At 38.2% G+C, this 27,365-nt stretch overlaps 1 long non-coding RNA gene across 5 annotated transcripts in view; it reads right to left on the bottom strand.

Moving 5' to 3' along the window:
* The window catches only part of LOC122985756, a 98,658-nt gene extending 72,296 nt beyond the window's left edge, over nt 1-26,362 (bottom strand). For 4 of the 5 annotated variants that reach the window (XR_006404183.1, XR_006404185.1, XR_006404184.1 and 1 more), the window contains exons 1-3: nt 26,142-26,362; nt 24,833-24,913; nt 22,646-22,698 (exon numbers count right to left, since the gene is read on the bottom strand). This is a non-coding gene — a long non-coding RNA (uncharacterized LOC122985756). The remainder of the gene's footprint in view (nt 1-22,645; nt 22,699-24,832; nt 24,914-26,141) is intronic. The other variant, XR_006404182.1, reaches the window with a different exon arrangement.
* Between the last annotated feature and the right edge of the window lie 1,003 nt (nt 26,363-27,365).

The following is a 27,365-nucleotide window of genomic DNA, read 5'->3' as shown; positions in this document are numbered from 1 at the left end:
ACAGAGCATGCTTATTTTCACAAACAAAAGACATGGAACCACATGCTTATCATACATAAATAATAAAATAATAATGGCCACAACTATATGTATATAAGACCCAAACTATTAAGTGTTGCTACATTATCTTAAAAGAATAACCATAATTGCGCTAAGAAGTGTACAGTAGCCAGAGACCCTTTAAAAATATATTTGTTCTTTAAACCAGTATGTGTTTACTCAAGATCACGACTACAACAGAAGTTGCTCTGCTAAGAAGAAAAAAAGTGGTAGCAAAACCATATGAACCAAACTCTAGTTGTATATAAAGTTCATAGTATATTTCATCTTTTTCTCCAATACATATTACAGCCGGAAAGGTTGAAATTTTTTCAGTCTGAGAAAACAGCATGGAGAATTAAACTGCCTTGAGCTCAATAATACTGGCCATCTAGGAGCTGCTGAGTTGTTCTGTAGGCTGGAGGGCTGGACAGTGTAGTGTACTCTTCCCCCTAATGCCCTGTCCATTGATCTTTCCCGTAACTACAGCTCCCCACAGAAACCCACACAATCTGTGCAGAGGAGTGCTCCTAGGCACCCCCCACTTCAAAGGTGCATATTTACTCTTAGAAATTTAGAGAAAGTGCAGCTGTGGATGCATCCTCCAACCTCAATCAATGATAGGGCTGGTCCTCCTGACCCCCCCCTGCTGGCTAATAAAGTGCTTCTTAGGCTTGGTGGTTTCTCTGGAAGCCTTATGGGGTTGGTTCAAACTAGCACTTAGGTTTGTTTCCATTCTCTCTTCTCGAAAATTGATTTTTAGAGAAATACTTATCTTGTTGCCCAACAAAGTTCCACAGTGAATTACTGCAGTCAGTTTTATTTTGTCCTTATATATTTTTTATTTATTTGTGGCATCTAATGACTGAAGTAAACAAATAAGAAGTAAATCACAGACCTGTGCAGGGCCAAATTGTATGATAAAGCTCAACCACATAACGCTTTGAGCACAGTAATTTCTCTTATTAGCAGAAAACTTATACCTTAACTATAACCTCAGGCTAGAAAAATGAATACATGACCGTGGATATTTTCACCCACATTCTGGTAGGATGATAAAGAAACAGAACTGAACAATGGTTTATTTTAGAGGGTACATTTAAAAAGTCTTTTGGGTTTCTTTTTTCCTCATTGTGTATCCTGTCACACTACTTTCCAATAAAACTGCAGTGTCCTGAAAATAATCTTAGAATAAAAAAGCTTCATTTTCAAATACCCCAAAAAAAAAAAAAAAAAAAAAAGATTGTTACAATGTCTTTAATTAGCATTTTTCAAAGAATCTACATATGCATTAAGTCTACTTAACATGTCCTGTTTTGTTGTCTTTGACAAAAATATTTCATGCTGGGATACACATTATCATAATTGTCATTCCCAATCTTCAAAAACAAATGTGTATTAAGACAGTAGCTAAAATAGTCCTTCTGCTGAAAATCAGACAATCAAAATCTATTGTAATTAAGCACAGCGATATTCTAATTACTGATGATTCAAGCTACTCCATGCTGCTTCCTGTCCCCCCTCTGCAACAATTAGAAAAATATATGTCAGCTGTGATTTTTCCTTTATTTCACTTAAATGTGAGTCTCCAAAGTGGCGCAGTGGGGGATTTATCCAAAAACAATGACATTTATAACTCCTCTCTGGAAGGACTGCATTCATTCTTTACTCAGCAGGAAAGCCTAAGTTTTAAGTGACTGGAGTAAAGGTCTAAAGTGATTTGCATGTCTGGAGAACACTGTAAAAACCTTAAAGTAGCAACTCTTGACAATGTAGTATTCATTGTGCAGAAATTATAATCGTAAAAGTGAAAAAAGTAAAACTTCTACTTGAGAAATCATTTCTCTTGCAGTTACTCTCCAGACTACACATGGATACAGTATACATTATTTTGTGTGATGAGCTACAGTAGCCTGAGAACTAGTGACCTTGTGACTGCAATGTCTGACATCCATCATTTGATCATCACCCTGAGGTGAGTTCCTGCCTAACCACGATTTTCCTTATAGTGTTGCATTCTTCAAGTCTGCCGCAATAGTGTTAGCACTGAAAACAGCGGAAAAAAAACTTGTTTCAATGTCATTAATCCTAACTTGTTTGGACTCCTCACATTGACTCTCCCACACATCTCTTTTTCTCCCTTTTTTTCTCTCTCAGCACATACTATGGCTCTCACTCTCTCTGCCTCGCTAACATGTTGACAGCAGTTTGTTAGTAGGTATCAGTTTTCAGTGAGCAGCCTGAGAGGGAGAGAGGGATGTGGTAATCATCTCTATCTCCGGCTGCTTGGCAGTGTTCCCCTCGGCATGCTGGCAGACACTTGCCATTGAGCGGCTGTCAGGCAGAAAGGGTGTGGGATGTGGGCTCAAGCTACACAGGTCACGGTCATTTCTTTCCAAAAGCTGCTGAAGCTAAAACCTTAAGTGGCATTTGAGCTACCTGCACTGGCAGTTCTGACACTCACAACACTAACAAGGAGACCACCGGTAGAGAGTCAAACTCGATTATGCCTCCCTGGTGGATTTCCTTAATATAGCTTAGCTACTGCCATGCTTGTTTTTCTAACCCTTAGGAAGCACATGCTTTCAATGTAATGAGAGTTGTTCTGCAGGTGTGTGAGGTACAATTTTGTGGTATAAAGAGTGCAAAAGAAATATATTTGACATATTTATTAATATTCATATATTTAACAAGTACAACTGGTAAATACAATCTATATACAAATCTACTGCATAATGAGAAAAACAGACAGTTAATCAACTTTAGCTTGTAGCTTATAGTTTATATCATGAAAGGGGGACAAAAAATGCTGAATTTAGAATGTGCTTGGATACAATGCAACACAAACGCTATCATTATTTTATGTTTATTTTCTGACCTTCTAAAAAAAGGTGACCGGTATAGAGAGTTTTTTTTTTTTTTTTTTTTTTTAGTTACAGTTTTTATATTTCTAAATATTATTTTTGTGTTATGTAAGTCATATTGAGTCCTGGAAAGCTTTGCATTGTTTGTTGTTGTTGCTGTATCTGCACTATTATAAATAAAACTGTATGTAATATATATTCACGGTAAAAATGGGTGTGTTGAATCACTGCCAGGTAAAATTAGAGAGTTAAACGAAAATCATTTTCAATTACACTTCAAAATCAATGTTTCTCAAAGATGGACTTTGTGTACCATTGCTTTTCTTACACATCAGTGTAACAGTCATGCTCTTCATTATAACAATTATTCTGCGCTAATTCAAGGCTGTCTTTAGTTCACAAACTAGAGCCCCTTAGTTTATGCTGAATTAGTTGGAAACATAACTAATCAGCAAAAAAAACCCAAAAAGCAAAAAAACAAAACAAAAAAACCCCATCAAGTTCCACAAAAAGGTTAAAACTTTAAACAAAACTGCATGGAAAAGTAGTCTGACTTCCATGGCTGTAAACTGAATTGTGCTTGATAAGTTGCAGGCTCTCACAACCTGGACCTGTGATCTTTAGAGTGATACCCTCAAGTTCATAGCAACAAATACACTCAATCACTCGGGGAGATCCAAAGTCTCTCTGTTGGCCAATTACTGCTTTTTAAAAGCCTGAGGCACCCAGGAAACTTTGACTCCTGGAAATAAAGACCAATCTGAGAGAGAAACATTGCAGCTATTAAAATCTTTATAATTCTGTAAATCACAAGTGATTTGTTTTGCCCCATGGCTTGTTCCGATACATCCTTGCTGCTATTGCAAAGGGCATGGGGTGACTGCAATTGAGGAGAGCAAGCTTATTTTTACAACTAAGCTTGGAAAAAAGAGATGCCTTTTTTTCTTCTTCTTTTGGAGTGCAGAAGGCAAAGATCTCCTCTGTGTCATAATTGCCTGAAGTTAGAGAGTAAAGGCTCTGGACTCCTGATGTTAGTGTGGGCCTTTCATCAGGGGGGTTGGAGTCAAAGTTGCTTTAAAAGATCAGGCACTCTGGAGGATCAGTCTCTGTTTTTATTTATGTAATAAAGGCATTTTAAAAGAGAGAAAAAAATGATCATCATTTATCTATTGTTGCATTAGACATTTTCTAGACTGGTGCTGTCATTGTCGGGTTTGCTGTTTTTGTTGATGATTAAGGATCCCATTATTCAAAACAGATTTACATTTTCTCAGCTATTTCATTTTGAACTTCAATATTAAGTATGCTATACTGATTAATTTTGAGGATGGATTCTGAAATTAGCCTGCTTATTCAAACAAAGTGGAAGCCAAAAGTGGTAGAGAGGATCATGCAATTATGAGTAAAATCACTCCAATTAAACACTGCCATGTTAACTTTTAGAGAGCACACACTCCACATAAAATAATTACAAATTGGGATGGAAAATGGAAAAGAAAACACCAACATTATGGAATGAAGCATTTACAGTTGATAGATTCTCAAAAAGCTCTTCTCTCCTCTGGTGCTCAGGGTTAAGAATGGCACTCCTCTGCTGCTGCAACACTCTCCCTCCCAACTGCCACACTCCCCATTCAGCAGCGCAAGGCCCTCTGGTGCTAGACAAGGGCCCTGGCTGAGGACGCTTTGATACTTCAGCCTCTAATCACCAGAGTATCCTTATAGCGTTGAGCTGATGGACGAACGGGTCATAGGAAGGATGTCCCAACCATAAATCAGACTACAGGGGTGACAGCGCACAAAATAGGTGAATTGTCCTTGGGTTTGCGATGCTGGCGGCATCCCTTGTGTCCCCGAGTCACACCACCCTTTTTATTATTTGGGAGCGAGTCAAACGGATGCCCTACCAGCCATTCTGCCCTCCCCCTTGTGTTTTCCCCTACTCTTCGAGCCTGGACCCTGCTATGAACTGTTTCCAGAGTCAGTTACTGGTGTAATTGAAAGTGCTTTGTCATCGCTTTCAGCCAAACACTGATGGATGTGAAGTTGAATGAGGTTTGGGTTTTAGTTATACGAGTGAGCCTGTGTGAGATTTATCACCAGAGGCTTAAGAGGCTACAAGGGACCATTAAAGTACCACCGCCATCTACATCACAGTGAACTGTTCATTATTATTCATTAAAACAGAATGCCTTTAATATGTCTAGTTTCCCATGTGAAAAAAAAAATGCACATACATGTTTTTGTTGGCTGTTAAAAAATGAAAAACTGTTCAGTTGCCCAGTTTTTACAGTAAACTTGGTCTGGTGCAATTAAATATGGATTTCAAAAAAGTATAGGTAACACATTAAAAGTAACCTGGCCTAGAAATTAATAAGCAGTAACATGAGAGAAAAAAAACTGTTTGCACTTTTCTAAGTTTCTGCAAAATCAAAAACTCCAGAAAACATATTTTTTTTATTCCTTTATGTGTGTTGTATTAATCTTTGTTCTTTAAAACTTTGCACTTTCTTTCATTTCATTTTCATTTCAGGGTCTGTGATGTTAAACATATACCCTTAATATATATCTCATCTAAACCAACCAGTGTATTTTATTTCCTCTTATAATTGGTGTGGTGTATGGAAAATCTATGAAACCATTTAATTTCAATTCTGAATCGACATCCACATGCAAAGCGTGGGAGGTGTGCTAGTTCTCATTGTCTCCCACTTATTATAGGCTGCCCCCAGCTGCCTGGGCTGTGAGGGCCTGGATCCTGGCTCACGTCCAGCTCGGCTCTGATCTGGGCCTCTTTGTGATTTGAGGAGTATAGAGCTTTGCTGGGCTGCTGTCCTAGAGCCATGTTGGAATGCAAGAGCAGTGGTAGAGGTGCAGAGGGAAGTGACCTCACTGTGTGATGCGAGCAAGAGTACGGGGCAAGAGTTACACACTGAGGTTGGTTGGATTATAAATAAAGTAGAGTGTGGTTTCTGTGCTGCAGCCGGGAAATAGGAAAGGTGAATACCAGTGCTCACAGCACAGTTGTAAATGGTGCCCTATCCTAACATTGGCTCAAGGCTGCCAAGATAGGATGGCCAAATAAAGTAGGTTTAATAGAAAAATATTGCCCAATTTCTACATGTTTCTCAAAGATTTTGCTTTTCCATTGTGTATGTATGAATTCCCAAGGCATTCTAACATCCGATTAATCATTGCTATCATTAATTTTGTCATTTTAAATTATATTTCTTGTTTCCATGTTGTTGTTGTTTTTTTCTTTTGACTTTTTTTTTTCATTTAGAAAAAATAAGAAATATTACGATATCTTTACATATTTACCTCAGTATAAAAAAAATATCTATATATATTTTTTAAATTATTTTTGTCTGATTTTTTTAATGATAAAAGTCAAGAGTGTGCTGACATGGTACGAGAGCCAATCATGTGGACTGCTGACTGCGTGTTGAGGGATACTCATGACCGACTTGTCTGGGGCTGGTGTGCATGCAGGTCGTCTTGTAGAGCAGAAGACTAGCAGGCAAGTACAAAAGACCGAGACCCTGCCACAGGCACAAATACCTGAGAGGAAAGACAAAGGCAACTTCGCTTTAACTGGAAGTACAATGTCCAGGATAAACAGTGCTTGCATAGATGAACCATCAGTGTGTGAAACTTAATATGACTTGCAGGACATCCATCTGGAAGAGTAAAATGTGCAGGGGACCACAGATTCACTGCTCTTGAAGCTGTGTGCTTGTTTTGGCACCTTTCGTATAAGTTTATATTCCAGCTGAATTCACTTCAATCAGTTGAATTTAGTTACACCGAAATATTTTATTCCTCATCGACAGATTTCAACTTTTCCACATGTAGCCTCCTAAAAAAGGTGTAATTTTGTATATGAACCATTTCATAATGCCAAGAAAAAAAAAAACAACATAGATACGCTGTTGCCTATGGGAACATTAGCATGGTAAATGAACATTAACTCGCAGATGGTTGGGTATAGGGCATCGCTGTGGCTCCTAACAAAAAATTGATTAACTTGTAAATTCCCATTGCCCAGCTGTTATTCAGGCTGTTTACCATAAATAAAAAAGGGGCAGTAGAGAAAGAATCCAGATGCTTTGAGTGCAGCAGAAAAGCAATCTGTCATTGTTCTCAACTAACACTGATGGATGCTGCTTTGAATGGGGATTGGTTTTAGTTAAACATGACAAAGTGAGGGATGACACGCCATTGGTCACAAAGGTCTGGAGGTCCAGCAACGCCTCAGCAGTTGCTTTTTTCAGCCAAGACAACCTCTTGTTCATGTATCAGCTGCCAATAAAGGGAAGAAGTTGTTGGGGCAGGCTTTGGGGTTTGTTTGTTTTGCTGTGTGTTCAAGCTGAAGTTGAGAAATGGGAAAATGGACAAAACTTAAAGACTATACCGAGGTGGCAGCCAGTATGATTAGAGTATGATCTACTTTCTGTCCTCTCTCCAAGACTCCAAGATTTCTGAAAATCTATAATATTGGGAAAGGAAGTGTGATTCCATTGGGGGCCCCATGGCTCATATTTGGCGTATTCAAAACCATGTTTGATCTTAAGTTATTACATATAATGACAGTACAGCTCAGACGTAGCTGATCTCTGCATTCACTAATTGCTATAAATATTCCACGAAATTCTGACCGATGGATGTCTATCAAAGTCACAATTAAACTAGGAAAACCATATGCAAACTTGCAAAATCATTCAGCTATTAAGTAGTGACCATTTTGTTTATGGAATAAAACATGAAACACTGGCAATAAACCAAACCAAACTTTTGGACATCGGGTAAAACCATTAAAGGCAGACATCTAAGTTTTATCACATAGCATAATATAAAAATTTAAAAGACATAATGTGTGTTGAGGTTATTGCTGTCAATGGACAGGAGCATTGGGATGAAAAATCCAGTCTCAACCAGACTTTGGTGTGATGTCAGATTGTGAATGGTCCAGTAAACCCTGCTTTTCACTGACCCAAAAATAACTGAGGGTGATGTAAAATGCATATGTGCGGCTCTTCCAGCTGCAGAAGATCACATACATGTTTTCAGTAAAGGATGACATCACAGATCTGGAAGGAACAAGACAAGCCTTTCTTTGGACTGGAGACTTCTGGCTGGCCCCAGAAGTGATCTAGTTTCCCAGATGCAGGGGGAGGGGCGGGGGGAGATCTACAGAGCACCAGGGACAGTTTAAGTTAAGACGTCTGCGAAACTCATCATTCATTGTCAAATATGGTTGAGGTAAAAATCCACCCTCGATCCACTCTAAACATACAATCCTTTCATCCTCTATCATTGACCGTTTACTTTTCCGCACATAAAAAAACTATCCCATAGCTTTCAAAAAGACGGGCAAGATTTTAAGATTCCAGGGTTCTCAAACCGGTCATCAAGAGACACCTGCAAGACACACACGCACAAAACATGCACACACACATAACCACCGCCCACATACGATAATATTCAGTATAAAGATGGTCTCTGTAAGGTGGTCTCAAATCTATCAAGGTAACCCAAAATGTTTGAAAATGTAAAATCAAAGTCAAGAGACAAAAGGACTCCCAAGACACTGTCTCAAATAAAATTAAGACTTTCACACAGCAACCAAACTGTCCTAAGTACAGAGTGTAAATAAATAACTACAGTGTAAAAGATGTGCATACCTTTTAGGATTTTAGAAAATGATATAGATCGAATTATATTCTCATGCAGTACATAATTGAAGAGTTTGAGTTATTGATGGAAAAAGAACATTTGATATGATTCTCAATCAACTCTAGGCCAGATATCTTATTCTGCTCAGAGGACATACTGACACAAAAGCCATCCAGGAGTACATCTCACAGTATAGTCATGTTTTTCTGCATTTGAACAGTTGGTGAAGATAAGTTTTTAAGAAGCACTTGAGAGTTATGCACCGTTCCACAGTAATATTCTGTCTGATTCCTCAGATTTAGAGTTTTAACAAGTGTTTATGATGTACTAACAGGTATTAATATTTTTTACCCATAGAAATGTCAGAAGATTTAGCTCACATTTAATGGTACTTAAAAGAGTACTTCAAGTTATACTTAGAAATAATCTTAATGACATCAAAATGAGTGTGTCCCTTGGTCAGAATTGTATTTTGGTCACTTTATTTGGTGAAAATCACACAAATCACACCTTTTATTCATGTTTTGCTCATCTTTCCACTTTCATTTTACGTTTTTTAACCTATCAACATGTGATGATGTCCGCTAACACATAGAGCTTTCCACAAGAGATGCTCACCTCCTCTGGGAAGATACACTATTTCAGACAGCATAGACCACTTAATGAATGAGGACCTTTCAATTAGGAACTACACTGATCACACAATGAGATTCCATCAGGTGACAGTAACTGAATGATCAGGTTTACACGTTTTATGTTTGCATCACTGTAAACCTCAAAACACCAAGTTTACATTAGTTTGGATTTCACCAGCTGGATGCACATTTTCTCACTGTGCACATGGTGAAGTTAATTTGTAGTTGGATATTCAGCTGTGGGTATTTTAACATCAGTAGCTACATGTTAGAAGTATCAAGTCCTCTCAATAAAGTGTTATTTAGAGAGGCCTCTGTGTTTGCCCTTTCAAAACATCCTGTGGCTGAAATCCCCGGTGGATCAGTGCAGAGGAGATGGTTATATAGCATGTACTTGAAAAACAGATTTTGACTGTTTTATTAGCTCCAATCGACTGTGCAGGACTTGCAAGCATTTTAATTAATAAGGTACTGTACTAGAGGGATTTTAGTATTTTGACTATGCAGGACATACAGACCAGAGAGTAAAGTTCCTCTAACAAACTTCCTACTAGAAACCTTCTATTACTTTATAGTAACAAGTTATAGTTCCAATTCAGGATCGACTTGAGATCTGTAATATTGTCATTTGATTAATAGCATGCTTTTTGTGATTGATTGAGGGTCATTTGATGGTCAATTTATATTGGACTATAAAATATTACTGATATTGCCAATGATATTCAATATTATATTAGTCCTTATGCTTCCCAATAATGCTAAATAGCTACAAATAACGCCAACTGTGTTCACTGTAACCAAGGTCCAAGCCAGAGGTACTGCTACTGTATTCCTTGATAGGACATCAGTTTAGTATCTCCAGAGTGCTGGCTAGATATACAGCTCTATGCAATATGGACAGACCAAAGCACAATCTACACACGATTTGGTCTACTCCAATGGCCATGACCTGGTAACCAGAGATAATATCCTGTAAACAAACATAAACAGAGCATAGACAGTCCTTTGTATTCAAGGACTCTAAAATGACTTCTGGTTCTGCTACAAGAGCCATCTTGAGTCACAACAGCAGCAGGTCTGTCATGACTCAAGAAAACCAATGTAGACAGCTCTGCTCTAAGTTACATTTTGACTGATGCAACCTTTCTGTGCCCTTTATAAAACTAAATTCCCAAAGTTGAATTTATCACCACAGAGCAGAGGGTTCCAAAATCCATATACACAACTCACATGCACAATTCATAAGCCTAATTTCACTATTCAGGCATGCAGCTACATTCAGGAACATTTCCGTCTTGCGTCTCTTCACATATGCCATGGCAATGCTGGAATAGATGGGGCAAGGGACAGTCCAGAAGATGACGGTCATGGAACACTTATGGATGCCAACTGCTCTGCATCGGCATAAATGAGGTTCTCTTATTTCTGAGTCGGTCCAATTTCCAGCCATTCTTGAAAAAAGGAGAGTGTTTGCAAACAAAAGAACCTGTATTGCTTGTTAGTTATCAAATCACCCACAAAAGCATTGGCAAGGCAACCGTAAGCAAGTCCCGGATTCAAATATGTCATCAGCAGAGTCTTGTGATTGGTTCGCTTGCTCCATGTGAAAAGCATAACCAGACAGACATAACCCTTTACGTGCATGTCCCTGCAATGTTACTGCTTTCATTCACAACACAGCTGTACCGCCATTTTCCCTGAAATATCACTAGGTCTCGTGGTTTGAAATTGGCGGTACATATTTCCCTGAATATCGATCCCTGCTCCCATTCACACATGACCGCATGCAGGAAATGTTCCTGAACATTTCAGGGACAGACTGCATAGGTGAAAGGGGCTTAAGACATACCAAGTGCTTATCAACCAACTGCCTATTTAACACCAGCTGTAAATTCTGTTTTTGCTGACCTTCAGTGTTTTTTTTGCTGCAGTGATGTAAGTGTACTGCAGGGTATGTCAGTACACTCTGACATCACTGTTGGTGTGTTTACATCCAGTTTTTATTAAATTTTAAACTGTTTAAAATTTTAAAATCTGTGTTTTTTAGCTTGCTGTATGCTTGACTTTCTTCACCAGCTACTTGTTTACTTTGATTTTCTGCTGTTTCACATTAGGTAGTGTGCTGTTGCCTTATCTAAACATGTCTGAAACAGCCAAGTATAGAGACCCGAAGTTATGACATCACATCTGGGCTAGCCTTTGTTCGATTAGCTTCTGTACCTCAGTGCAATCTCTCATTACACATTTCTTTCATCTGTCTTTCTGAAAAATTAAAGCATGTTCATGGAGTTTACTTTGCATATTCTACAAAAAATTAGCATCCAAAGAATTTGCTTTTAGAGGTTGAAAACTTTGTTAAAATTGCAAAGTTTAACAACTATTTATTCATTAGAATACAAAAAACTACAGCGACAATATAAATTTACCAGCACAGCATTGCAGGTACTTAAATCATTGTAACATGGTTTCATCCATATCCATAGTAGTCACAGACACACTCATCTAAAGTCAGTTTTTCAATTCTTTAGCTGTGATCTCTGCTGTCTAAAAATGTCTACACTATTTGCAGCCCTTTGTTTAAAGCTTGTGGGAAATGTGGTCCATTAAAGGCCTTTAACAGAAATACTGAACAATATCAGATTGTTTTTTTTTTTTTTTTAAATTACCATCCTTAACCAAACATATGGAGTGAATAACATGACATACTGCATTATTGTTAAATGTTTTTTCCTACTTCTGGAGAAGAATCCAAAAGTTACAGTTTCACTATAGTTTCACAGAGTTGGCGAAAGGCAACCATAGAGTAAATGTTAGGTGATCATTCTCAATTAGATTTTAATATTCTTTGATTTATGAACATCCATACCAAATTTCATGGCAATTAGCCAATAGAAAACTTTGTTGAAATTACAAAGTTTAACAACTATTTATTTGATAGAATACAAAAAACTACAGCTACAATGTAAATTTACCAGCACATATTTAACAGGACGTATGGTAATTCTGTACAAGCAATATTCCAACTGTAGTCTGACCAATGCATTTTTGAGGCAGATACCAATATTGATATTTGAGTTTTAAAAATCTGATAATTATATATCGACTGGATATTAATTTTCTTTGCACAACTCATACCATAAATACACAAACACTTGATATGGTGCAATGATTGGATCAGCAATGATTAGTTTGCGACTGTCGACTGGGGTGTCCTCAGTGCACCCCAACCGCATGTATCACCAGGGCGGGGACTGGGTCACGTAAAAAGTGTCATGGGGTCTGTAGCGATGACTTCAACAGTGTTTGTGTAATTATTCTCACTGACAGAAAGGGAAGACAAAAGTTCTGAACTGCAGTTTTTCAACCAAGCAACGTACTGGGCAAGACATTTTATTTCTGAAAAATAAACTTGTTGCTACTCTCTTGTGGGCTGAAATATACATCAATATCAATATATCTGTAATTAACTAATATCGGCCAACTTACAGTTCTGGCTGATTTACTGGTTGGACTCCTCATATCTTTTTTGATTACTATTTTAATGGTGATCAAATGATGCTGTCTGATGTGTTTCATGTGATGTCTACTTAGAAATTGATAATTACTGTATTTGTGTGTTGTCTGACAGAAAACAAAGAATGTAATACTGTAGAAAATGACTATCTTCATAGTCTGTTTATGTTCACCTTAATGTATCATGTATTTATCTAAAAATTCAAAATGTAACATTTCTAGAGTCGTAACTATTAATTAATAGATTAGTTGATTGACAGAAAATGAATAGGCAACTATTTTTGAGAAAAATTGCCAAATGTCCTGGTTGCAGCTTCTAAAATATGAGGATGTGAAGTTTCTCTGTGTCATACATGACAGTAAACTGAATATTTACTGGATTTTGAACCGTTGATCAGACAAAACAAGACATTTGAAGACGTCACCATGGGCTCTAAGAAATTATAATACCTACATTTTTCACAATTTTCTCACATTTTGTAGATAATACAATTAAAAAATAATGAAAATAATCCTTAGTTGCAGCTCTACACATTTCATAAATTGTGTATAAAATATATCAGAGCCGAGACAAAAATAGAACTCCTTATTGTAACATTGATAACGTTTCCTGTCACAGACTGGGTTATTGTGGAGAACCAATATGATTCCAGTCATCAGTGAGACAGAACGTCAGATCAGCATGTTTTTTGTGATGTTGCTTTTAGTTCTTTAATGTGAGTCCATGCGGCCAGACTGCTCACAGACTTGGCCGCTGGCTGAAGCCAATTGTCTGAGTTAGGCATGAGAACACAAGACTCCCCACTTGGAAAAAAGGAGGAAAAAACAGTGGAGGAGTTTTAGCAGTCAGCCCTCAGACAGGAAGACTCTAGAGGAAACACCAGAAAGCCATTAACTAACCACAGTATTATGGTGATCTATTTGCTGGAATGGGCTACAGACAGCTAATGAACAAGCCTTACCCCCCTCCTCCCAACTCACCACCCATCACACACACATATATACACAGACACATCACATATACACACACTGAGAGGCAACACACACTGAGAAGCAATGCTGAAAGAGCTCTTGCTTGTACAAAACAGCGTGACAGATCAATGCCTGATTCCTAAATCAAGGGAAAAGGTTATTCTCTGTCTCACTGGGATTCCACTTACTATCCCCCTATATCTAAGACACTCCCATACCCATTTAAACCAAACAACTCAACCCCCCCCCCCCCCCCCCCATCAAAACAACACACACACTTGCACACATCTCCTAATTAAGAGTGAGGCGGTGGGGCTTTTTGTGTCTGTGGTTATGCTTGCAATGTTAGTGTCTGGAGTGTGAAAACAGATCTGATGGACTGGTGCCCTCAGCTCTCCCTGATCAGGCTCCAGCAGGTATCCCCCATGATTGACAGCTCACAGGTCAGCCGCCCATCTCTCAGTCTGTTAGAGGGTGGGCGGTAAAGAGATTTGGAATGCCTGGGACCCTGATTGCTTTATTGCTCGCCTGTCAGAACCATTGTACAGCTCTGTATTATTAGGGCTCGCCATCTCTCACCGTCTGGAAGGTGTCGCGTCTGAGCTCTGCATAAAGAATCACCCCACCATTCAAAATCCTCTTTCTTTTTGGCTGAAAGGAAGAAAGCACAGATTTTTCCACTGAATCTCCTGTATTGGTTTGTCAGATAATGCAACACAAGTGTCTCCAGGGAATGGTTTGGATGGCGCTGCTTTTACACTCCAATGCAGAAGATTTGAGATCCCATTTGGCAATAATTTATCAAGTGATACCAACAATAGTCTATAACATTATACAGGAATTACTCTAATGCTGCTGATTTTGTGTCTAATCATGTTGAATTTTTTACTACCATGGTGTCCACACACCTCAAAAAGGACACAATAGCAAGCTTCTTTATTTAGCATGTTGCATTTTTGTTGTTTATTTCACTTGTTTATAAGCCAAAAACAATTCATTTTTTAAATATTTTGGTGTAACAAAAACTTAAAAGCAGTTGCATAAGTGGAATGAAGTATGCATTAAAATGCATATATTTCTGAATAATGGTGATTAAGAGTTGATTTTTTGACAATATCACAATTTAGGTTAACCTAGCCTTAATGTAATTAGTTTGGTAAGCTAATGGTGAGCACCACATAAACATTTACACTGCAACAACATATTATACTTCAGTCTATAATCAAGACAAGTGCAGCATGTTTTAACTCCAACATATTTCTTTTACCATAAAAAATGTTGCAAACTACAGTGGTGAATAATAATAATAAGGGCATGAACAAACAGTGATTTCATTGTATTGTCACTTGCTGAGAAAAGAATGAGTCAGAAGTACAAGCATCTGTATGATAATATTGCAATCTGATTATATTAATTTATTTTTTACCCTTTACTTCCTCAGCTAGATGTTTCAATTTGACAAACCAATCACAAAATGCCAGTGAAGTACAAAAGTACGGTATAGTCTAAAATGCCCTATATTGCCTTGACATGTAAGGGTAACACAGACAAAGGAAAGTGAGGTAATGCTCTGAAAAGTATTTCTCTATAGTTCACTGCTGCTAGAACAAAGAGCCTCCTGCAAATATACAATGGCCCAGTAAACAATGCCTCTACACAAATCCCTCGCTGATTTTTTTTCTTGTTATTCCCCAGGCCGAGATGACAGACTGGCAGGTTGTTGAAGGTCATCAGAGCAGTGCCTCCTGGTCCCCTGGAGCCCAGGTGATGGCCAGGCCACATCCCCAAGTGCTCTTGCTGCTCCAGGCCATAGCAGAGACAAGCCCACTGGGGTGCCACGTCGCTGTCTCCATGGAGATGAGGCGACAGGCTGGCCACGGCTCAGACTCACACCTTTGTGGTCAGCGACTGAGCGTCTCTGAGGAGACTTCCCTGCCTAACAGCAGTTGCACACAAGTTGTGATCACCCCCACTTCCACCCCAAAACCATTCACCATCTTTTTTTGTTGTCTTCTTTAATGCCAGTGCAAGCACAGCACACGGACGCTCCCCCCCTCCCTCCCAACAGTCTAACCCTCCTTGCCCTGGCAGTGCTACCCTTGTGAGGCCTGCTGGGAACAGTGGTGAGATGTTAGATTAGACCTGCAAGTCTGGGCAGGGCCTGAGAGGGGATGCAACGCAAAGGGACTGCCCACTCTGTCTATGGCTCATGCTCCATTACGGTTTTATCTGGGGGTGTGAAAGTATCATTCCCAAATGCTGTCTCCTTTAAGATCCTCTCACAATTGGCTGCTGAAGAAAACTGGCTTGAATAGCTCAGTTCAGTATCCCTGTTGATCCATGTTATCATGTCTCATTAGACCAATCATATTTGACAGATAGTTGAATAGCACATGCATAATTTCAAATGTACACATCACTGACAAGTAGCTTTCACGTTAGTAATCATATTGATTTTTAAAGCATGACTGTTCCTTATTGTGTATGTATCCTAATCTGAAAAAATGAATGATAACCTCTTCATCACTCTACCCCCTGAGTGTTCTTACTGGAAGCCATATTGATTTTGTTAGTCTGAGAGTCCTTGCATTGCCTGGCCTTTACCTCAGGGACAAATCTAATTGTTTATCTCTGGACAGACTTCTGCCTTTACTCCCTTCTGTCTCATTATGTGCCAAGATTTGTCAAGTCAAGTCTCTCCACACTCTCAAATCTCGCTTTACAACATGTCGTTCGGCAGAACACTACAGATGGCTTACTTATCAACAGACCCTCCCACATGGAATGCTACAAACATGACAGCACAACACACTTGCAAAAATATACACAAACTGACATACAATGTAATCACACTCTGGAGACGCGATTACACATACTGACACACAAAACATGAGTCACATTTTTTTTAAGAAGCTTATTTTTGAAATCTTTGTGCATGCTTACTTGGAAAAAAAAATCACAAGTACCCATTGATTGTTTGAGATCTACAATACACTGCACAACAATGGCATTATAATAGTTACTATTTTTTTACTGCTGCATTCAAGACAATGTTGTTATTTCTCCTCATTTATAATAAATCTTATCACAGATGTCTTACAGTAGAAAAAAAACATTGATCAAAATGAAATTTCCCACAAATGTATATATGCAACTGGTACTTTAACCAGTTGAGTCTTGTCAATAAATGTATTTGACTAACAATAATATTCTACTTGGCTGATATTGGAAATGATTTAATGTTCAACTTCGGCTGCTTTGAGTGAAGAAGTGTAACTTAGTAAATGCATGTAAGTGAGATTAAATCAACTGTAATTCAAAGGTGACTGAATGACTAAGGCTACTTTATACATCACTGCAATCCCAGTTGTATTTATATACTTTTCATTTTACAACATAAGCCCTTTCTGTGGCAAGTCATTTCAGAAGCTCCACCAAAAAATATACGAGAAAGTCGGGACGAGTAACGCAAAGCTTTTTAGACAACTCTAACTCAGTATGTAGTATACAGCATGTCAAAATGGAGCACATAGGGTTAAATCACTTGAGTGGGGATGCCATACTCAAGTGACTCATAAATGGACGTATTCTTTAAAAAGAAAATCCAAAAATCTATCAACCATTTATAGAGATATAAATACCAAATGAGTTAACAAAAGAAAATGCAAAATGGTTTGTATATGAAAGTATGATCAACACTTCCAAATATCAAATTTGTGTATGGTATGAACGATACACTAAGGGACGTCTTTATTCTTTTACATCAAAGTCCCACAACCATTTCTAACATGGAGGTTTGTTTTACTCTCAAAATCAGCATGTTAGTAGCTGCTCTAGAAACGCTACGATCTATAAAGCTTTAGGATACTGTGATTCAAATCAGATAAGGGTTAATATTTTAAGTCAAGCAACTATCTTGTCTAATTATGGCCTTCTGCAAAGCTGCCTACAGTAAAAACGTCATTAGATGGCCAGACAAGATTAACAAACTTAACAGCTGACTACCTTAATTTTATGACAGAACATTTTTGTAAATATTGTGACCAGTTTCTTTCTTATGATCTTTTCTTCTCACCAGCCCTCCAAACTCTTTCAGGCCATTGGAAGCCCTTGGTCAGGTTTTATCAGTGAGTTAACTCCAACGAAGTAGGCCAGATCGATAAGCACATTCTCAGAAAGGAGCCAAAGAAGAGAGTTAGAGGCGCGGGGGAGAGAGGCGCGAGAGGCAGGGAGCAATCAGAGAGCCATGGATGTGTGTGCCTTCAGGAGTGGATCGATGCACTGACAGGAGCCCTGCTTTGTTCTCACACAGTGCTCAGATGTTAGGCGTGCTTAACATGATTGCTTAAAGGTTTTTGTTTGCCTACTTGTGTTTTTGTTTGTCATTTTGCTCTACTTATAGTATATCCTGCTGTCGCTTTTGTTAGTAAGTTAGATAGGTAGTTAGGTTGGCGATCTTGAGTCTCATTGTTTCTTACACTTTTTCTTTCTAAATCAGCAGGGGTTTTAACTGGCATTTTAGTCTTCAAATTTCTGAGCATGGATAATGGCCAAGTCTATAACTACAGGCAGCAAAAGTAACAACAAAAAAGCTGTTCTGAATACACCATTTTATTTAAAAAAAAAGATGATTAACAATAGCCAACAGCATGCTTCTGAACCTATAAAAAAATCAAGTGCGGAAGTAAGCATTCAGAAAGACTTTGGTGCCCTTCGTTCTTTAAATATGAGGATTGTTTGCTTTTGACAAATTGGGTCTTTGACATCACTTGTCATTTCTCTAGTTCCAAAGAGATTTTCAGCATTACAAAACTGCATTCTTCATCCTTATACCACCCAGACCAAGTTAAGCACTTTGCCTCGCTAAATACTCTGCCAAGAATTACTTCTAACAAGAACTTGGGTGTGCCTGAATCCTCACAGAAAGGTGTTGACCGCAAAGGACAAGTAGGTGTCAATAGATCTGCTCTCAGCGCCTATGGGACGTTGAGACGCATGAGCTCTTTTCCAAGGCTTAATAAGATAGCACAGATGCGCCCTTGTCTGAGCAGAGCCCTGTGTCTCATTGTACTTTGGCCTCCCAACCCTGCCATTGCAAGACCTCTATTGCATTGGCCGCATGAGAGGGTCTCATTAGGACAGACAAACGAAAACTGGGGTCAAGGTATATAAAGGTAGCCACAGCTAAGGAGCATGCCTCTAAGATGAGTTGGGAGCTCCACCATATCCTAGAGCCACCCCTGCAGACCTCTGGCCCTCCCCATCATGACCTCCAATATCCACCATTATTTGATGAAGCAGAGCTTGATAATTATTTTGCGTGGATGAAGAAGGGGGCACAGTGTGAAAGGAGTGTCTCACTCTAAGGGAAAGGATAGTAGGGGATGACAGAGAAAAAAAAGAAAAAAAAAACTAACAAAAAAAAAAAGATCAAAAGCAGGCCTTTCGCTTTTCATGCCTCAGAGGCTCCAAAGAGGATAAGGAACAATTGGGCCCTGGGTATTCTGTCCTCTCTGGCAATTAGACTCAGCTGATGAAGTGAAAGGGATGAATGGCAGGGTTCAAGGCCTTCTCTAGGATTCACACAACAGGGTGTGTTTTTACCTTCTTCTCCTTTATCTTCATCTCTCTTTAGAGTGGCAGAAATGCAGCTGAAATATTTCCAGATGAAGACAATGTGATTCAAGGTGGCAAAATCTTAATCACGAGGGCTGATGAGATTGAAGAGGTTTAAGAGGAGCTAAGGGGCACAAACAGACTTGCATGCAATCATGTATATACAGACATTTTCAAGACAGTGCAGAAAGAGATGTGCCTCTGTGATTACAAGACATTTTCTAATAAAATGTAGTCTACTTTGCTATGAGTTTGTATCATGCATCCATCATTAGTAACATTAACAGCTATTACATGCTGCACTGCAGTTATGTATTGTGTTCAATAGGCTGAAGCAGATGCACCTGACATATGGACAATTGTTCATTCATAGTGTTCAATGTGTTCAGGAACGTACCTGATTGGTCAATTTTTACTAATTAAATAAAACACTGCAATTTTCAATAATTTAGTTTAGACAAAGAGCATGCTCACATGTAGAAAAAATATAATAAATAAAATATATATAAATATAATAATAACATTTGTTCATTTAAATAATGAGATAAATAAGCATCTAAATTCTGACAAACCTTACAAATCACTGATTTTATAAGTAAGATTTGTGGTAGGATGTATTTTTCACATTTTTTACACTACTATGGGTTGTAATTGTTTTAAAAAAAGTACCAACAATTACTTGTGCTGAGACAAAAAACAATCATCTACTGCGTCCACTGAGACAAACAGTAAACTACAAATTTAGAAAATAATTTGGAGCTGTGTAAAAAACAGAAGAAAAACGGAAGAAAAAAGATCAAGCAGCTCGACTGATTGATGTGGATAAAATGTTGCTACGCATTTGTTGTGGATGTCTTGCAAACTACCAGGTTCTACAGAAATCTGATTACTTCATATTTCCACTTACATAATCTTTGTATAATATGCATATGCGGTATCACCCTTGCCAAAAGGTATGCAGTCCATGCCAATTTCTTGACAGTCATACATTAATTATTTATTAAAGTGCAGCACTGACAGTTGACATTAAACTTCGTGTGAAGTTCTCCAACGCGTAGGAGTAAGTTTTAAGTTGACACATTAAGTAAAATGTAAAGTTATCTGTTGATGTTGGCAAAGAGGTTTTTGAAAATCTGGTTTCACTGAGTTTCATTTTGGAGATGGAGGATGAAATGGAGAAAAACAAAACAAACAGTGACAATAGAGCTTGTAGTTGGGTTAAGGGCTAAGGTCCATTGCTGTACTTTGAAGGTCGGTGGCTCAAATCATTTTCAGAGCTAAATAAGTGAACTAAAAGTAAATAATTACAGTGCATCCTGTACTATGATGCTACATGGAGCATCCTACAAGCATTCATACGACATCCCAACATATACTACTGTAGAAATATCACATTTGCTTCAAATGTCATATTATCAACAAAACTGCACCCATCCTGCTTTTATTCCAAAATGATGTTGTAAATGTAAAGAATTTTATAAAACATTTGACTTTTACAGTGAATTATTGCAGTGATTTAGGTTTAAGCTGCTCTAATCTTAAATGCATAAACCACTTGCTGCCATTAAGTTATCGTATATTTCACAGAAAATTTCTTACAGTGCCCATGCCAGCAAATGGGCCCCGAGGCTTTAACGATACTGCCACACTGCACTAAAACCTTAAGATGATTAGTGATATTCTTAAAACCTAGCCAACTGATAATGTGTTTAAAGAAGCGATACGGCTTTTGCAAGCTTTGAGTTCAAAGTCTGAGAAGCATGGGGTCAGAATGCCAATGGGCTAAACAAAGAGTAGCCAAAATGGGCTTTGGGGGATTTGAAAGTTAGGCCCCTGAACCCCTTTGATGAAAACAGAGCTATGGCCATAGAAATACTAAGTATCAAGTGCCTGGGACTGTGTTGCTGCCAAAGAATCGTGAGTTTGGCATGTGGAATGACCCAGTATACTGTATGTTCAGTAACAATTAAAAAAAAATCACTAAAGTAAAAGCTAAGAAGCAGGTAAATGCTGTTTTATTCAGATAATATTCAGGGCTCCAACCAATGACCAACATCCGGGACAATTTAAGGTCGTTTTCCCAAAACAGGTCCACTTGGCCAGATGGACCACAGCATTGATGGGTGCCAACACTAATCTAAACATTCCTACACTCAAATATATTTTGACATTTCTATACCAAGTTATATGAGTGACACAGCCACTTGGTTCAAAAACAAGAAAAACACAAAGGATGCTCAGTGTAGCCTCTAATTACTTATATGTTTCAATTTCAGGTTTGGATGATCCATTTTTAAATTCTGTTTTAAGGTTCAATCAGGTGGTAAAAACTTTTTTTCTTCACCATCTGTTTTAAAGGAAGTTATCTGCTAACTCTGGAAATATTCAACTGGCTAATTAGTTCTACTTTGACTCTCAGCAAGTGTCCTGTTTTAGTTGGTGAGCTTGATGATACAAACAAGAATAAAGATGATTCAAACTCAAACTTGAGCAGATTTTCCCATCTTGAGCAGCCTTGAGCAATTAAGTAGGCATGTTTTCATCTTAGTCTAATGATAAATCCATTAAGTCCAAAAGAATCCCACCGTGTTCAAAGTTATTATTACTAAATTGACAATAAGGCTAACAGTATAACCTGACCAAATGTACAATGCGATTAATAAATCTCTTTCTTTAATGTCAAGATACCTGAAGTCGTTAAATGAAAATGAGCAAATAATCTAAAATCGTAATCAATCAAAAACTCAATTATGCATGTTTATTATTATCCTGCCAGTTATAGTGTACCACCTCTATGTAGCTACATCAACAACTGATTAGTGCTGGAGACAGCCATAATGACAAATAGAAAATATGATGGAGAAGACGATTAAATTGGAGAATTTCAATTAGCCTATGCGAGGTCTTTGAATATTTCCTGATGGCAGTGATGGTTAGCTCACATTTAAACAGTTATCATCATGTTTCCAGTTAAAAGTATTCAAAAGGTGCATGGTGAGTCATACAGTGTCATTAGTGTACCGCAACAACACACACATTGGAATTCAGTTACATTGTCTGCAGCTACAACTAAAAGACACAAATGTTCAGGATGTGGCACAACAATGCAGAGTAACAAGCGTAGCTGTAATACCAGTGGATCATACTTTTCATAACGAGAATAACATCAGGGTCTGGATAAATGAATCTATGCCTTCCTCTGTTTCTACTCAGTTATATGAGGAAACAGACATATTTATAGTACACTTTTCCAGTACATAACTGAATGCATACAGCAACACTATTCTAGCAAACCTATCAAGTAGAATTTTCATGGGGTTCAACACTTACCTTTAATTCTTTTTCTCTAACACTGACTCTTTGTAGTCATCAAGCATCTTCAGCTGTAGAAAGTAAACGTAACTTGTCAGAACACGTTTCACTGCAACAAAATGCACTATGATGCAATAAGTCTGTTGCAATAACAATAACTCTGAGGGAGAAAAAAAATACTTTCATTCAACGATAATATGCATGAAACTGAAATAGGACATGAACAAGTTTACCCAAAGTATACAGATGGCACAAAAGGTACATAATTTGAAGATTGCGTTAAATACCATGTGACTTTGACATCCTGCGTTCAAGTTGAGCAACCTTAGATATTTATTATTGAATTCTCTGTACAAATCTTCACTGACTCAATTTTTGCTCTAACCTATTCAATGATCAGAAAAGCACAATCACAATAAAATTGACATTTATCAAACACCATATGTTATATTTTTCAAGTCATTCCTCCTTACTGTCTTTACTTTAATTGATCATTTTCAGTTTGGAGGACATCTTCCTTTATATTTATAATCAATAAAACTTATTCCATTATTCAGTCTATTAACACTGACAGATCCCTTCCGATGACACAAATAGATGGGATGCAAAAAATATAATGGGTGTCTTTTTTTTAATTGTTCAAATTTTCTGTCTTTTTTTAAGGTGACAGGGCCATTACTCCAAAGTCACCACTTATCGGCAACATCACTGAGGATTAATGGTTTCACTTGTGCTAGTAAGAAATGTTTAAGTTGTCCCGATTATCAGTGCAAGAAAAAGAATAATGGTTATTTGTCATTGTGTTAAGCAGTGAGAGAGACTAATCTAACAAAACACTGAGTTAAGAATGTCATTAACCCTTTGTGGGGAGACTGAAAGGGATACGTGTTGGACTATGCACAGTCTAAAATGAAGGTTTGCCTTCAGGAGAGCTGGATTTATAGTTGGACAATCTATCAGCAACTATACTATTGTGTATGAGAGGTGTTGTGCACAGACAATTATGTTCAAATGAAGGTAATAAAGACTAAAAAGGAGTGTATTTTGACTTACAAATGAAGAAATCTAAAGTTTCTATACCTTCAAACATCAATGTGATATTATCTTTCCCATTGATTTGACTCATAACTCAGACTATGACTGGATGACAAAGAGGTCAAAAGATGAAAAAGGTTTTCCTATAACGTGCTACATAAGAACAAATGATCTGAAGCTTGAGAAACCAGGGGTGGAGAATCAAGGACCTTAAAGTCAATCAATAAAAAGCATGTCAAAGGAGAACCAACCAGAATAAGCAAGAGAAGCTGAACTATAGCAACTGAAATCCAAAATTTTACTATAAATATCATAATAGAGCAACACTGAATAAATTCAGTAATCAAATTTACTAAATAATTACTAAATGTGACAATAAATTAAAAAATAGTAATAGATTACAATGTCAATTTAAAATAATTGGAATTTAAATTTAAATAGAGACTTATAGTTTGTTTGCAACAACAGCAATTACCACCAGCAATAACTGCCATACTACCCATTTAACACATTTGTCTGGTGAAGGATTTTTTTTTCCGCCGGTACAGTCCCTGAAGCTTTTGTACTGATCGTGCAGGCTTGTTCCTGCACTAGTAATCTCCTACATTATTTTCCTTGTCTGTCACCTTTATAGTATCTATTAGCCGCTCTCTACTATCTGTTTGTGGGGCATTTTCTCTTCCTTTTCCCCATGAATTTTTTATATATTGGAGGGAGAAAGATTGTTCTTTGCAATGAGGCCAGCGTGGCCTCAGTAAGACAAATTGCTCCAGAACGTCTAAATGGCAGTCAATGATAACTCATTGTAAGGAGAGTAAGTGACTTCCAATGGAGTGGATAGGGGACAGAGAATAATGGCAGAGCACAGGTGAAAAATAGATGTTTGGCTCGGTGTAATTACTCCATTAGGGGGCTCTCTGTTAATCTACCAAACCACAGCAAGTGTTTTTACAGCGATGAGGAGGTGACGGGCGAAAATGACTGCAACTGGACAGAGAGGAGCCCCGCTACCTCCCCAATCACAACACACACTATGAAGTGTTTACTAATGGACAAATGTACTCTCAGTCTGCGCTCTCTGCAGCATCCCACATGAGCTACTCCAGTTACAAGTAAGTGTGGTGGTAGATGTATTGACCAAGTTCATCATTGAGCTAACATATTAATTACCTGCAATATGGTCCCATGCGTTCAGAGTGTTTTAACCTCCACTGTCTCAATTGTGCACTGGGAGATGGATCAGCTGTGAGCCTGTTAAACATGAAAATCTGGGTTAGAACAAAAAGGGACAAAGGAAAACCCACCCGCTGGAAATCAACACCCCCACTCTGCTGATTTCCAGACAAACATAATGATAACAATTTTTTGACCATTTGGTGTCTGCTGCTTCCGCCTGTGGCAATCTAGACAAAAGAAGCCCGGGAAAAAATGGTCCAATATGGTCTTAAGAGTTTATTCTGACCACACAATCTGTTTTCTTAAGTCAACTTTTAAAACACTGCTATGAGCAGTGCCCACAGCTTTATCACTGAAGCTCAGATTGACCTTGTATTCACCTTTATACTATTTCCCATCTGTTTAGGTTCCACCCTACAATCCATCCCAGTTGGCTGTAGGCCCACTTTGCATTGGGCTTTCTCAGTGGAACCCTGAACAAAACCCTGTAGGAGCAAAAAGACTTTGTGTTTGGGCTATTTCAGAGAAATTTCAGCTTACATCTCAGCATTTCTCTCGACATCCAACAAGCCTACTTTGACTGTTCCGGCTGTTCCCCATGTGCAACATAAAGAAACCCCAGCAAGTGTAAGAGATTTACCCTTGTTTTACTGCATCTTTTCACTAAATCAGTATAGTCCTCCAGCATATGGCACAGTTAACAAGAAAGGTTAGAATGATGCAGTCAATTTTGCAGCTTAGTTTTTTAAAAGATAAACCGTGCCCACCATGTAGTGAGGCTGATAAGGAAAACATCCACCAATATAAACAAAAAAAGTAATTACATTTTTCAGAAAATTAGTCCATTCTTGTTTCTTTAAATGGCCCCACACTTTCATTTGACTTGCATTAGATTTAGCAGTGAATTGAGTCCATACACATTTATCTACATCCTTGCTTATACTGTTGGTGGGCAGATACAAATCCTCACCGCAGCTCATTAGAGGGGTAATTTGACCTTCAACTAGATTGAAAAAAAACGTTGAAAGCTATCAGCAGGCAGGTGTACATGGCTCAAAACACATACAAAGGCACCAATAGGGGGAAATACAAGGCGTCCAGCTGGACAATTTTCACTGCCCCAAACGCTACAGGTTGTGGTAAGGGGACTTCAAATGCTAAGGACAGTGAGAGGTGCCATTATCACTCACTGCTGAAAACGAGCACGGTGACCCGATTAAAGCGAGAATTTCTGGGTCACGGTCTTGTTTTTCAATGCTTAATTTGTCTATCGATAGTGACACGGTCCGTGGCTTGCACCTACCTGTAATATTATCTTTCTAAAAGTCGTGGTTCAGACAGGGGCCTTGTCACTGTAACCCAACACAGACTGAATGAGCGGATTGGCCTGCAGCGTGTTGTGAGTGGGGAGGAAACGGCGACTGGATGTGGAAGTTGTGGGCTGCGGCGCCGCTCAGTGGACGCTCCGGCTTCAGGAGCCGCTTCCTCACTGTGCAGCTCTCAAACACGGCAGCCTTCCGGGCATGCAAGACATGCACCCACACTTCTGCAAGTTTTCAAACCCCGGACTTTTTTTTTTTTTTTTTTTTTTTTTTTTTTTTAGAAAGTATTGAGTTACTCATTAAATGTAATCTTTTAGGTTTTAAGAGTTGTATACTTTTTTGAAAGAAGTTAGAAGGAAAAACAATTTGTTGCTTGAATTTTTCAGTATATAGGTTAATACCTATCGAAAAAAAATATTAGTATATACAGGATATTTGTTTGTTCCTTACTGTGTAGTATAGATCGATCGATCGATAGATAGATAGATAGATAGATATTGCTAATATAATACATACACACGTTCCTTACACATATCCTAAGGTATACTGTTAAAATAACTGCTCTAACCTACTAGTTTGTCATGCTAATGATGGCAAAAGTTTTAAATTGATCAGCATTGCTAGATCAATTAATTACAGATAACTGAGCATGTATGCTGAGATGTCACTGAGGTTTGTCCAGAGGCTTGGAGGAGTTTACATCTGATGTCTGTGTGCAGTTGGGTGTCCTCCTTTCTTGCAAATGACAAGCAGAAAGAGAGCAGTCTGTGATACCTCAACACGCTAACAAACCGTAGTTTTCCCAGAACCCAGGTCCATACAGTGTGCTGTTTTTTTTTTGTTTTTTTTTTTTAATATTGTTTGGTTACAGGTGATCAAAAGTGGACCTACATGCACACACAACCTTTTGTAAAACCTGTCTACATTTGAGGTAGATAGAGGTAGATTTGTGTGACTTGAGTCCTATATGTATGAAATTCAAGCATTGGTTTTGTCTTTAGGTGTGGTAACATTGCAAATGAATGTGCAAAAAATACTATGGACTTACATTATACACTTCACCTGAGCTGAAACTGTTAAGCTTGTTTCAGTGGCCTTTGGTGTACAGCAACAAACAAGTTCATAGTGTCTGTGGTCCAGCCTTCTCAGGGCTTCCTTTGCATCAGACGCACTGCCCTTCATCTCATGCTAATGTAGTACAAAAA

The sequence above is a fragment of the Thunnus albacares genome, chromosome 7 (assembly GCF_914725855.1).
Source record: "Thunnus albacares chromosome 7, fThuAlb1.1, whole genome shotgun sequence".
In the NCBI taxonomy this organism is placed as follows: Eukaryota; Metazoa; Chordata; class Actinopteri; order Scombriformes; family Scombridae; genus Thunnus; species Thunnus albacares.
The sequence above is the reverse complement of the archived record's forward strand: the minus strand, read 5'-3'. Positions and strand labels throughout refer to the sequence as shown.